The 14,491-nt window shown below is 48.7% G+C and overlaps 1 long non-coding RNA gene across 2 annotated transcripts; it reads right to left on the minus strand.

Annotated features, from left to right (window-relative positions):
• Positions 1-8,853: 8,853 nt before the first annotated feature.
• On the minus strand, positions 8,854-13,761 carry LOC105732526 (uncharacterized). 2 transcript variants are annotated; one of them, XR_001111008.2, is made up of 3 exons: positions 13,614-13,761; positions 13,318-13,350; positions 8,854-9,279 (listed from the first exon to the last, which is right to left on the minus strand). It is a non-coding gene; the product is annotated as an uncharacterized LOC105732526 (long non-coding RNA). The 2 variants fall into 2 exon arrangements; XR_001111007.2 differs by lacking the exon at positions 8,854-9,279 and adding an exon at positions 12,413-12,526.
• Positions 13,762-14,491: the final 730 nt, after the last annotated feature.

A 14,491-nucleotide genomic window follows, 5' to 3' on the forward strand; every position in this document is an offset into this window, starting at 1 on the left:
GCCGGCGGCTGGGGGGGGTCACAGCGCAGGCAGAAGCGTGGGGGCCGGGGGCCGGCGGGGCGGGGGAGGGGGCGGCGAGGAGGCTGCGGCCGGGGACGGGGTCAGAGCACGGCCATGGTCGGCGGCTGGTGGAGGGCAAGGAGCAAGATCTCGGATTAGAGGAGAAGAAGGCACAGGTACCTCCCCCAGTCCCCGCCCCCCTTCCCCAAAATCCCTGCCTCAGCTCCAGAAACTCCTTCCACTCGGGTCTCTTCTGCTTTCCTTTCTCAAAAATATAATAAATAAATAAATAAATAAATAAATAAATCTCTCCACTTTTGTCTTCTGTCCAACAAAGTCATCCCACTAACCCCACTCGGAGAAATCCCCACCACCGCTCACACCCACAGCCCTCGCCCCCAGCCCCCGCTGGCTCCTCCTGGGTGAGCTCCACGGTCCTGATCGCCTGGGAAGCCACCCCACGGTGCCAAGCTCCAGGCCTCCTCCTCCCCAGGAGCCCCTGTCGCGTTCTTCCTTCCTTAGAGACCCCCAACCCATCACCATTCGGCCCCCACCAGTTCTCCCCACTCTTCCCCTGCAAGCCCCACCTCTCCACCTGCTAGAACCCCTTCCTGTCTCCCCAACTTCTTCCCCCTGAGCGTCTCCACAACTTAAGAATCCCCAGGAGCACCAGCTCCAAGAGAATAACCTCCGCGGGCCCCCTCCGCTCTGGGTTCTGTCATTCAGTCACCCCTAATGATCCCGTACAATTTCCTCTCCTTAGGAAAAAGAAAGTCTTCAACTAAAAAGGAAAACTTAAAAGGAGAAGGAGAAAAAAAAAATCCCAGTTGCCCCTCACGGTTTGTGCAACTCAGAGTAAGCAGACACCCTCAGTCAGCCTCCTCTGCCTGGAAGCCCTTTCCCGCCTCGGCAGCCTCCGACACACCTTGAAATCGCCCGAGGACCTTTACAGATTCGGATGTTTGCGCCCCACCTGAGAAAGTCCGACCTCACTGGGCTGCAGTGTGGCCTGAGCGTCTAAGTTTTTAAAAGCTCCCTGGGGAATTCTCATGCACCCAACGCCAGACCCACTGGTTTGCAAGATGCCCCCCATCTCCAGCCCATTCCCTCTCACAGCCCCCAGTGTCTCCCCACAATCTATTCACCCCCCCATCCATACTATGTCCTTACTCCAGGAAAAACTCCACTCTCTCTCTTGCTTAGAAGAGTCTTCTGAATCTTCCCCCCCCCTACAACTTAAACAAACTCATATCATAACCATCGTTTTCTCCTCCATTAAGAAAAATTTCCTCCATGAGTCCCACGGCATTTTCTACTCGAAGGAATGGCTTCCTCCAGACCCCAGATTTCTCTCCATTCAGGGGCGTTCCAATCTCTGCCCTGGACTCCCATAGCAGGGAGCACGCTGTACCTCACTCTGCCCGGCTTCCACCCACGGGTCCCTCTGCACTCACAGCATCTCCCACTGCCTCCAAATCCCCTCCTCGTCACCCTTCATCATTACATGGCAACTTCAGCACACAGGTTACCCCAACTCCAGACCCCTCCAACTCACTTCGAAACCCACTCTCTCCTCAACGTACAAGGAGGCATCCTCCCCAACTTCTCTTCCATCATGTAGAATTCCCTTGACTCACTTCCTCCTGCTCCACCGCTACGGATCCCAGCCTCTCCTCTGCCCAGGAAAATCTCCTCTGCAGGCCCCCACTGGCTTCCCTCCTTGGGAACACCCCCCAGTACTCCTCTCTGCGATGTCACCTGTACAGGAACACACACTGTAGCCCCTCACCTTCCTCCACATGCAGAAAGAGACTGTGTCCCTCCGAAAAATGTGATCCACAAGACTCCAACTCTCTTTTAAATGAGGAATACTTTCCCACTCTGCACCCGCTGCCCCGTGGTTCTTTCATTTCTGTCCTCCACATTCTCCCAGACCACCATGCCCCAGCCCCGTCCGTCCCCCTCACCCCAGCTGGCCTCGGGGCGTGTATTCCTTACTTGTTTCCACCACCGCTTCCTCAACTTCTTCCCTCAAACCCACTATAGTTAAGAGCCTGGAAACCTCAGAGGAAGGGGCAATTAAAAAAAAAAAAAAGAAGCTAGGTCCCAGTACGGGGTGACCTTGGCCTCCTGGCGGCTTCCCCGTCTCCACTGCCCCTCATCAGCTGGCCTCAGACTGGGGCTGCTCCCAGGAGGGGCTGTGGAAAGAGGTTGTCTATGGGGGGTGTCTCCATGGCAACTGGGCCCAGTGCCCCACACGCTGTGTTCCCTCCCCCACCTCAACTCGTCTGCCCACACACAGCCCTTCCTCAGGCCACAGTTCAGCAGCCGCTGGACCCGGCGTCCCCAGCCTCCCGGCCTCGGCGCGGCCCCTTCCTCTCCTCTCTGTCCACATGCTGAGTTTCCTCTCTTCTCGACCTCTTGGCCTGTTCTCCCGAATTGGTGCCCCTCACCACCAGCACAGCCACCTGCCCTGTCCTAATAGATCTCTGCTTTCAGTGGGGCTGAGTCTGTGACCCAGGCCCCTAACAACCTGGGATAAGAGGGGAAGAGGAGGGAAAGGAGGGAAATTCTCCCTCCGTCCAAAAAAAAAAAAAAGATTTGAAGATCTTTCCATTTTGTCAATTTGGGGGGCAATCTGGTTTTAGGGACTCTTTCTTTAGTCCACTGCTCAGCAGCTGCAAGGGAGAAGAGAACAGGGGACCCCCAATTCTAAAGCTTCCGGATCTGAGGGGTCACTATCCTTTCTCCTTCTGAAGGGGACCAGCTCTTTTCTCCAGAATTGGGGGGGGGCACAGAACATTAATTCTACTTCCACCCACCTCCGATTAATAAAAAGATCTGTCTCACCTCTGTTAACGATAGGTCAACTCTCCGATGCTCGGGGGAGGGGACTTCAAGCCCCCCCCGTTGGCACCCCCCCCAGAAAAGCCCTTTTGGCTCCCAATTCTTGCTGCTTCCCCCTCCCCCAGCAGTGAGGGACCCAGGCGTCCGACCTGGTTGGGGGGGGTGGAGATGAGGAGGCGTATGGGGAATGGGGGTGCTGAGGCCAGGCGGGGGCTGAGGGGCAGCTCTGAGCCTGGGCCCCAAGGGAGTGAGGGTCGGGATATATATATATATATATATATTTAAAAAAAAGGTGAGGAGACAATTTGGTTCTCGTGTCGCTGGGTAAAGTGCGGAGCTGGAGGACGAGAGGGAGGGAGTAGGGAGGGAGGGGGAGGGGAGCTGCTGAGGGATGGGGGAGCCTGGGAGAGGAGATGGATGGGGGAAGGGAAAGGGGGGGGCAGGGTCGAGTGGCAAAAGGAAGCCAGAGAAGAAGAGAGAGAGAGATCCAGAGCGGGAGGGAGAGAGACAGAGAGAGACGAGGAGAAACGGAAAGAGAGAGACCCAGAGACCGCGAAACAGGAATGGGGGAGGGAGAAATTTGGGGGAGGTAGCGGCTGGGAGCAGAAGGAAGTTGGAGAGACACACACAGAGAAATATCCAGAGAGAGAAGGGGACAAGGACTGAGACCCAAAGAGAGAAACCCAGGGGCTGGGGGAGGGGGTGAGGGAGGGCTGGGGTAAGGGGGGGGGTCAGGATCTGGGAAACAGAAGGAAAGAAGGGAGAGAGAGAGAGTCATCCAGAGAGGGGGGAGGAGGGACAGATGGGGAGAGACAGACAGAAAGAGGGAGACTGAGAGGATGGTGGGGGGAGAGGGGAGGAAATGGAGAGCCGGGAGGGAGAGAAATTGGGGATGGGGGCAAGGTCTTGGTGGAGAGAAGGAAGCTTTAAAGAGAGAAAAAGGTGCAGAGAGCGAGCGGGGGAGCAAGATAGTAAATGAAAGAAATTGAGGGTGGAAGGGTCTGGATGGCAGAAGGTACCTGGGGAAAGAAAGGCAGGTGCAGGAAGAGAAGAGGGAGACCCAGAGAGAGACAGACGGAGAGGGACTGACACAGGAAGAGACAGAGACCCAGAGAAACAGAGGCAGACACAGAGACTGGGGAGGCACCCGAAGGAAGCCCGGAGAAAATAGCGGGAGAGGGGTCGGGCCGAGATGCCCGGCGGAGGTCAGAGATGAAGGATCCCCCCGCCCCCTCCCGCGTCCCCGGCCCCATCCCTTCCCCCTCCCCCATTCCAATGCCACCACCCCCACCCCCACTAGCCTCCATCTCTCTTCAGCATCGCTTGCCGCCGCCACCGCCTCTTCCTGTCGTCATAGCAACAGGATCCAGGCGCCCAGCCAAGGCTGGCAGCGGCGGCCGGAAATGAGGGGAGGGCCTTTTCAAAAGGACCCCAGGAATGCTCCCTTTCCCAAAATCCAAGGGAAGGCGCAACTGCTCGGGGTCTTCCCACCGCTCCTCCTCCAAATGGCAAGGGCAAACATTCCTCACCCCCCCACCCCAAATAAAGCAATATTAAACTTACAACGTTAGCAAGCCTTTGACTTTCACCAACATTTTTTTCTCTTCTCATCCCCCTTCCCTCCCCTAGTTCAAACCTGTTGGGGAAGAAGGGGTGGAGTTAGATGACCCCCCCCATGGGGCTGGGGCCGGAACGAGAGTAGAATGCAAAAAGCTTGGGTGCAAATGTGTCTTAAAGAAACCCGTCTGGAATTGGGTAGGGTCTACGCAACAGTTTTGAGAAGCACGGATCTGTCCTTCTGGAACTAGCTAGTAGGTTGTGGGGGTGAAAGAGGAGTCTGAGATGAGGATCTGGAAGTTTGGTCTCGGGTCCGCATTTCACAGATGCCCCCTAGGCATCGTGTGACCTTGGACACAACACTTCTCCTCTAAACTCAGTTGCTCTTGGTTATGAAGGGGACAGAAGCCACCTCCCACTGAGTGAGAACATGGATGGGAAGGGGCCTTGCACATGGCTCCAGGCAAGCAGTTTTCCCAAGACTGGATTCTCATACGAATGTTATCAAAAGCTAAGGACTAGCCATGGCTGATGGGAGGCAGTTTGCATGCTTCACTTTGACTCTCTCACGGACTTCCTACGGAATCTTTGCAGTGTGGGCATCCATGTTCCCATGTTACTGATGAGTAACCTGAGGCTCTTGAGACATTACGGGTTATCGAGGTGGAGGGTGGCCAACAATAGGTGAAATTCATAGTCATTTAAGCCAACACACCTTTACTGCTCCCTCCAGGGGGCTGGCAGAAACCGCAATCACCTGTGTTCCCTCCAGCTATTTACCTAGTGTTTGCTCCCGCTGGTCTCTTCTCTTGGAGGGGCGGTATCTTTCAGTGCCCGGCATCTCACATTTCTACTGAAATTTAATTCTTGCCCTGCCCCATGGGGGAAAGTTTAGAGATGCATTCCAACACTCCTGGTTTAGAAGCAAAGAAACACAGCCCCCAAGGGAAGGGGCCTGGAATTCATTCGTTTCAGGAATAGTTGTTTATTTTCTGCTCTTTTGCTGGGTTTGTGGGGGGTGGGGGGGAGTACATCAGCAAACAGCGATGAGAACCGATATAAACTGGACATTTAATATTACAGACTCCAAGGAGCCTGAGGGTGCTGGCTCCACCTTCGGAAGACGTGGGTTCTGTTAGCAGCCCCCACTTTAAAGATGTGAAGACTGAGACTGAGAGGTAAGTTGCATTGGAGGAAATCGGTCAGGACGTCAGACTCCAGAGCCTGTGCTGGTGTAATTACACTGATGAAACTACGAAGATGATTTTTAAAAGTCAGAGTTTCCCAGCCTCAACACTGCCGACATTTAGGCTGGATAATTTTTTGTTGTGGAGGCTGTCCTGTGCATTGTGGAATGCTGAGCAGTACTCCTCGCCTCTATCCACTAGATGCCAACAGCACCTCCAAATAGCACCCTAAAAATAGCATTTGGGGACAACCAAAAATGTCTTCAAACATTGCTCAATGTCCCTGGGGGAACAAAATCACCCCTAGTTGAGAACTGTGAAATTATACGAATTAGCAACTGAGGGGACCTTCTTTATTTTAAATGAAAATATATTTCCCAGTCTAATCAATATAGGCTCATGGTTTAAAAAAAAAAAAAAAGAGAAAGAGAACAATTAAAGGATATGCAGGGATTATAATAAAAATAATTTAGCCTGTTCCACCTCAAATCCTGTTCCTATTGGAAAAGTCTATTAACAGTCTTAGCTGTTTCTTCTCTTACTTGCATTGACATCCCTAAATAATAATTTTCTTTTGGATGTATCAGAATTATACATTATTTATAGATATTTTTCTCTAACAGATAACAAATTAACTAGCCCTCGCTTTTCCTTCCCTTCTACCTCATGTGTTAGTTCTTCTATTGGTAATTTTGTGACTCTAAGTGATGCATGATTACATCATGATTTATTTCAACAACTAAAGAGAGTATATCTTTTTCTCACAGCTTTATTGAGATCGAACTCGCATATCATGCAATTCACCCACTTAAAGTGTATAATTCAATGACTTTTAACTGTATAGAGCTGTGCAATCATCAACTTTAGATCAATTTTAGAACATTTTCATTAGTCCAAGAAGATACCACGTACTCCTTAGCCATCACCCCCAATCTCAGCACCCACCCCAGCACTGGGCAATCACTAATGTACTTCCTGTCTGTATAGATTTTCCTAGACATTTCATAGAAATTGAATCATACAACGTATAGTTCTTTGTGTCTGGCTGCTTTCAGGCTAAGTAATTGTGGTATGATGCCTTCTACGTTCATCCATGCGTCAGTATTTCACTCCACTTCATGGCAGAATATTCCATAGTATAGAGGGAGATACCACATTTTATTTCTCCATTCATGTATCAATGAACATTTGGGGTTTTTCCACATTTTGGCTACTATGGATAATGCTACCGTGAACATTTGTGTGCAAGTTTATGTGTGAACATATGTTTTCCTATCTCTTGCGCACATACCTAGCAGTGAATGTGTGGGTCATATGTGTACCCCTTTAAGGAATGAGACAGCATCTCTTGACTTCATTTTGAAAGACGGATCACCCCTTCAGCCACGGAAGGCCCCTTCAGAAGGGGAGTCAGAAGAAGCAGGTTGTGGACTTTTTAAAGATCACATTTCTACATTTGCTCATATATTCATTTCACGTAAGCCAAGACCTAGAGCCTGCAGGGTTAGAGATAGGTTTGCCAGTCCCTTCCCTTGAGGAAGTCCTCGATCCTCACTTCCAATTGTGGTAGGCAGAATTCTAAAATGATCTCCAAGATTCCCACACCTGAGAGAATCTCCTTCCCTTGAGTGTGGACAAGACCTGTCACTAGGAAGTGATGCTGTTCCCGATTACATGACATTATATGGCAAGGTATAGGGATTTTGTACATATATTAAGGTCCCGAATCAGTTGACTTAATTAAAAAAGAAATTACCCCAGGTGGGTGTGACCTAATCAGGTGATCTCTTAGAAAGGATCAGGCAGTTAGAAAGAACCAAAGCAAAGGAGATTCTCCTGGGAACCTTGAGGAAGCAAATTGCCTGGTTGTGGCAAATACCTGAGAGTGAATGGCACCTTCTAACTAGAAAACAGAGACCTCAGTCAAACAACCACAAGGAAATGAATTCGGCTAACCTGTGGGAGCTTGGAAGTAGCTCTCTTTCTAGCCAAACCTCCAGCAAAGGACACAGTCAGCTGACATCTTAACTTCAGCCTTGTAAGACCCAGAACTCGCCAGGTGTGGTGGCTCACGCCTGTAATTCCAGCACTTTGGGAGGCCGAGGCAGGCGGATCACTTGAGGTCAGGAGTTAGAGACCAGCCTGGCCAACATGGCAAAACCCCCGTCTCTACTAAAAATACAAAAATTAGCTGAGCATGGTGGTGCACACCCGTAATCTCAGCTCCTTGGGAGGCTAAGGCAGGAGAATCACTAGAACCTGGGAGGGAGAGGTTGCAGTGAGCCGAGATTGTGCCACTGTACTCCAGCCTGGGCAACAGAGCAAGACTCTGTTTCCAAAAACACAAAAGATAATAATAAAATAAAAATATCCCATGTCCCCCTATTGCCCTTGCGAGCAAATCTAAGCTCCTTACCTCCTAGGTCCTTTTGCTGAGAGCACCAGCCTCACCGTAGACCGCCCCCATTGCTGCCTCCTGCAAACTGAAGTTGTCTTCCCTAGCATTCCCAGCTCCTTCCGGTGTCTTCCCTAGCATTCCCAGCTCCTTCCGGTGTCTTCCCTAGCATTCCCAGCTCCTTCCGGTGTCTTCCCTAGCATTCCCAGCTCCTTCCTGTTCTGAGGGTTTCCTGGGTGGTTTCCTTGCACGAAACCCCCTTCCGTCTCTCAGCCATATGGCAAACCCTCTATCCATTTTATTTTCTTTCTGAGATAGGGTCTTGCTGTGTCACCCAGACTGGAGTGCAGAGACACAATCTTGGCTCACTGAAGCCTTGACTTTCCAGGCTCAAGCCATCCTCCCACCTCAGCCTCTTCAGTAGCTGAGAGCACAGCTGCATACCACCACATCTGGCAATTTTTTTTTTTTTTTTGTATTTTTGGTAGAGACGGGGTCTCGTCATGTTGCCCAGGCTCATCTCAAACTCCTGAGCTCAAACAATCTGCCCACCTCAGCCTCCCCAAAGTGCTGGGATTAGAGACATAAGCCACTGCACCTGGCTCTATCCCCAGCTCCTTGAGATTCAATTTACACACTCCTTCCTCCAGGAAGCCTTCCCTGACCTCCCAAGCCCACATCAGGGTCTACATCAGTGCTTCCACCCTGCCCTGCACTGGCTCCCTTAAGCCACAGCAACTACACTGTGATTGACACGTGGGTTGGTCTTCTCTGCACTGGTGCAGGAGCTGTTCAGGACAGGCACGGGTCTGATTCACTTATGTCCTCCAGATCCCAGCTCAGCCCTGATGTACAGGAGTCCTCGGTCCAGGGAAGCTGAACGAATGAATGAATGAATGAACGAACGAACGAATGACTCAGGGAATGAGACATATTCTAGGGTCTCTACCCCCTACGCTGCCAGTTCCAACCTCCTGTCCCTAACCAACCCGTCTCCCTGCCTCATATCCTGAGTGTGTGGTTTTTCCCAGGTGCTCGAGTGTTTCTCGTCAACAACAGCTGGGGCCTTTGTGTTTTCTCAAGAGGAACAGAGTGGTGGTGGCATGTCTTCCTGCTGTACCAGGAAGAGTCGATCAGCGTTTCTAAAACGTCCTCATTCAGGGTGAAGTGGAAATATTCCAACGCTGGGGAGCCAGGTGGCCCGAGTTCCAGTCCCAGCTCTCCTTTGCCTCCCCAAGGAACCCGGAGGCAAACCCTGGTTCTCTCTGCGCCTTCCTTCTCTCATTCTCTCATCTGTAGAAGAGGAGGGGATGCAGTTAGTGATCTCTCTGTTGCTGGAGACCGTGATTCAAAATCATACATCCAAGGAATTCCGGCAGAGCTACTGGGATGTCAGGAAGTCCCTGAAATTATATACAAAATTTTGTATGAGTATTTTTTTTCTGGGGGTCCATAGCTTTTATCTGATTCTCAAAGAGGTCCCTAATCTCCTGCAGATTATCACAGCTGGCAGAGTGTGGTGGTTCAGGCCTGTAATCCCAGCACTTCAGGAAGCTCAGCCTGGGCCGTGCATAGTGAGATCCCCGACTCTACAAAAAATACATATATATTTTTTGAGACGGAGTTTCACTCTTGTTGCCCAGGCTGGAGTGCAGTAATGTGGTCTCGGCTCACAACAACCTCTGCCTCCCGGGTTCGAGTGATTCTCCTGCCTCAGGCTCCCGAGTAGCTGGGATTACAAGTGTCCACCACTATGCCTGGCTAATTTTTTGTATTTTCAGTAAAGACGGGGTTTCACTATGTTGGCCAAGCTGATCTCGAACTCCTGACCTCAGGTGATCCACCCGCCTCAGCCTCCCAAAGTGCTAGGATTACAGGCATGAGCCACCACGCCCGACCAGAAAACAATTTTTAAAAAATTAACCAGGAGTATAGTCCCAGCTCCTCAGGAGGCTGAGGTGAAAGGATGGCTTGAGCTCAGGAGGTTGGGCTGCAGTGAGCCAAGGTTGTGCCACTGTACTCCATCCAGCCCAAGTGACAGAGAGAGAGACCCTGTCTCAAAATAAAAAATTGTAAAAAGAATCACAGCTTATGAATCAATTTAGGAAGATCCCATTTGTGTCCATAAAAATAAAGGTAAAAAAGAAAAAAAAAAGGAAATATCTTAATGAAGATATTTCTGTTTATATTTCTAGATAAAAGTCTGGCACAGGCTTTCTCAATGATCGTGGCACTAGTCACATCAGAGACAAGCCACTGCTTTGCCAGGGGTGGCCGTCCCGTGCATCGCAGTGTGTGTTCCAGCGTCTTGCTAGGTTCCCGTAGCACCTCACTCCCCACCAGCCCCGAGTTGTGACATCCAAAAATATCTCTGGACATTGCCAATGTAACCTGGGGGCAAAATGACTTCCAGGTGAGAACCACTGGCCTAGAAGAAGAAAGGAAGAAAGTGGTAACAGTCACTCCCTTTGGGAAATGAGGCTGACATTGAGAAGAGTGAGGAGAAAGCTATTTTATTTATTTATTTATTTGAGATGGAGTTTCACTCTTGTTGCCCAGGCTGGATCTCAGTTCACTGTAACTTCCGCCTCCCAGGGTTCAAGCACTTCTCCTGCTTCAGCCTCCCAAGTAGCTGGGATTATAGGCATGCACCACCCCACTGGGCTAATTTTGTATTTTTAGTAGAGACTAACCAAGTCATAGGTTTCCACCCTGTTGGCCAGGCTGGTCTCAAACTCCTTACCTCAAGTGATCCACCCGCCTTGGCCTCTCAAAATGCGGGGATTACAGACGTGAGCCACCATGCCCAGCCAAAAGCTGCTGCCTTCTCTTTACCCTTCTCTGATGCTGAAACTTTTAAATCATGACTATTAACTTTAAGAGCCAGGCGTGGTGACTCACTCCTGTAATCCCAGCACTTTGGGAGGCAAAGGCGGGGAGATCACCTAAGGTCAGGAGTTTGAGACCAAGCTGGCCAACATGGTGAGACCCCACCTCTACTAAAAATACAAAAATCAGCTGGGCACGGTGGCGTGTGCCTATAATCCCAGCTACTCAGGAGGCTGAGGAAGGAGAATCACTTGAACCTGGGAGGCAGAGGTTGCAGTGCGCAGAGAGCTCACCATTGCACTGCAGCCTGGGTGACAAGAGTTAAACTCGGGCCGGGCGCGGTGGCTCACGCCTGTAATCCCAGCACTTTGGGAGGCCGAGGTGGGTGGATCACGAGGTCAAGAGATCGAGACCATCCTGGTCAACATGGTGAAACCCCGTCTCTACTAAAAATACAAAAAATTAGCTGGGCGTGGTGGTGCGTGCCTGTAATCCCAGCTACTCAGGAGGCTGAGGCAAGAGAATTGCCTGAACCCAGGAGGCGGAGGTTGTGGTGAGCCGAGATCGCACCATTGCACTCCAGCCTGGGTAATAAGAGTGAAACTCTGTCTCAAAAAAAAAAAAAAAAAAAAAAAAAAAAGAGTTAAACTCCATCTCAAATAAATAAATTTAGTGTTCTTGATAAAAAAATTTTAAATAAAAAATAGAAAAATTTTAAAAATTAAGAATAAATACATAAACTCATAATTAAAATGAGTTTATTGTTAAAATAAATTGCCTCTCTGCAGTGGACCACTGCACAGTCATTAGAGGAATGAGGCAGACCTTACTGCCTCTGTGACATACAGCATCAGCATTTAAACCTTTGAATGCAGGATCCCTCCATACACTTAAAAATTGCAGAGAGTTGGTGCCTCACACTTGTAATCCCAACACTTTGGGAGGCGAATGTGAGAGGATCATTTGAGGCCATGAGTCTGAGACTCCATCTTCACAGAAAAATTTAAAAATACCAGCTGGGCATGGTGGTGTGCACCTGTAGTCTAAGCTACTCAGGAGGCTGAGATGGGAGGATTCCTTGAACCTGGAAGTTCAAGGTTGCAGTGAGCTATGATAGCACCACTGCACTCCAGCTTGGGCAACAGAGCAAAATCTTGTCTAAAAATAAAACAAAGAAAATTGTAGGGGACCTCAAAGAGCTTTTTAAATTTGTACTATGTCTATTGATTTTTTGCATATTTGCAATTCAAACTGAGAAAAAAATCTAAAATATGTACTTAAGTAAATTAACTCACTGAATATTTACAGAAGCAACTTATTTTAATAAAAATAACTATAGTTTCCAAAATAAAATATTGTTGGCTTATATTTTTAAAAATCAATTCAACATTTGACTCAATGGAAGAAAGTCAAAGTCTCATATCTGCTTCTGCATTCAATCAGTCGTGTTCTTCTTGTGAAGCCTCCAGACTCTCTAACCTCATGAGAGAATAGAACAGAAAAGGAAAATATCTTAGTACTATGATAAAAATACCTTTGACCTTGTGGACTTCCTAAATGGGTCTCAGGGATGTCCCTGGGTCACACTTTGAGAAGCACGGGTATGTCTTATCGTCCTGTAAATCAGTGTGGTCCAAGGCGGGCAGGATAGGGCAGGGTGGAAGCATTCACACACACCCTGATGGAGGCTTGGGAGTTCAGGGAAGGCTTCCTGGAGGAAGGAGCATGTAAGTTAAATCTCAAGAGTGAATAGAACCCAGCGTGGTGGTTCATGCCTGTAATCCCAGGACTTTGGGAAGCTCAGGTCAGCGGATTGCTTGAGCGCAGGAGTTTGAGCTCGGGGAGACATAGGTCATTGATAAATAGATGGAACCAGGTGGTTTCTATATACACAGAGGGCCAGTCACAGCGGCCCATGCCTGTAATCCCAGCACTTTCGGAGGCCGAGGAGGGCAGATCACCTGAGGTCAGAAGTTCAAGACCAGTCTGGCCAACATGGCAAAACTCCATCTGTACTAAAAATACAAAAATTAGCCAGGCATGGTGGCACATGCCTGTAATACCGGCTACTGAGGAGGTGGAGGTTGCAGTAAGCTGAGATCGTACCACTGCACTTCAGCCTGGGCAACAGAGAGAGATCCGTTTCAAACACACACACACACACACACACACACACACACACACACACACGCATGTATACCGCTTAAAGGATGAGTGTTGTAGACACAGGAGACTCTCAGGATTCAAATTTTAGCTTGACCACTTAATAGCTGTGTGACCAGGAGAAAGCTAATTAACCTCTCTGTGTCTAGGGATCTCATTTATAAAGTGAGAATGATACTAAGAGTACCAAACCTCCTGGGGTTATAGAATGTAAAGTGCTTAGGACTGAAACACCAAGAGGCTGGTATGTAAGCACTCAATCAATTATGCAATTAATTTATGCAAACAATTGTTATTAAGCAGCCTTGGAAAACAGTAAGGTAGAGTTATATAACATACCTAACGAGCTCCATCATGCATTCTCATGTGAACCTGGAAGAAACAGAACTATGTGCATTACATGATAAATGTATAAAATAAAAAAATGTGTATACCACATACTCATCTGCATGTGGATTTAAACACATGCAAATTTGCTTGAATATGCATAGAATATTCCTGAAATTACACATTAAAAATTAATAATGCCATGCCTCAGGGAGAGGAGGATTTCAGAAGGTTAGGACATCCTGACTTACTTTGGGTAAGGGTGGAACTTTTCACGGCATTTCTTTAAAACAAAACAAAAAACTCACCAATCTTGAACTGTGGGGTTGCATTCCATGTTCAAAGTTCAATAAACAAAAGAACTAGCTTGATTTTTTAAAAAGAACACAAAACCTTAGGATTTGGGGTTAACTTCCCTATATTGTTAGCAAATATCTAGCATCTGCGTCACCACAGCCCATCCTGCAGGCAAGGCAGACAGCACCAATTGAGCAGCACGGCAGACAGCACCAATCAATGGCCACATTCTTTCCCACTGAGCAGATGTTCAGAATCCTTCTAATACTGGGCTCCAAGCAGCCTCTACGAATCACTTAGTTTTGACAAAGAACCTGAGACATTATTTGCAGTCCCGAATCTTAAGCATGACCTCCAGAAATGTGTGAAATCATTGAAACTGACTCAGAATATCTCCCTCCGGGAGTCCAGTTCTGCTGACTCAGAACTCTTTCCCGCTAACTTACCCCCACCAACCTCCCTATTCCAGAGGGATTTGGAATCCTTCTAAACCAACCACTGCTCTTGGTATTTTTTTATCTTTATTTTTTTACAGAAAAAGAAACTGAAGTCCCAGAGATTAAAAGATTTGCTCAAGGTCACAGAATGAGTTTGCACCAAATCCATAGTAGTAAATTAGAGCAGCGAGGAGTGTGGACTCTGAGTTCAGACAGACCAGGCATGAATTCTCCTCATCTTACCAGCTGGATGGCCTCACTTCCCTGAGCCTCAGTTTCATTATCTATAAAATGGGGCTAATTGGAATATCTGATTCACAGACTGGTTGGAAGGATTCAGTGAGCTAATAATCAAAAGTGCTTAGTGCTGGCCTGGTAGGGTGGCTCTTGCCTGTAATTCTTGCACTTTGGGAGGCTGAGGTAGGAGGATCTCTTGAGACCAGGAGTTCAAG

This window comes from Aotus nancymaae, unplaced genomic scaffold, assembly GCF_030222135.1.
Source record: "Aotus nancymaae isolate 86718 unplaced genomic scaffold, 86718_ANA_hifiasm-v0.15.2.pri h1tg000028l, whole genome shotgun sequence".
NCBI classification, from domain to species: Eukaryota; Metazoa; Chordata; class Mammalia; order Primates; family Aotidae; genus Aotus; species Aotus nancymaae.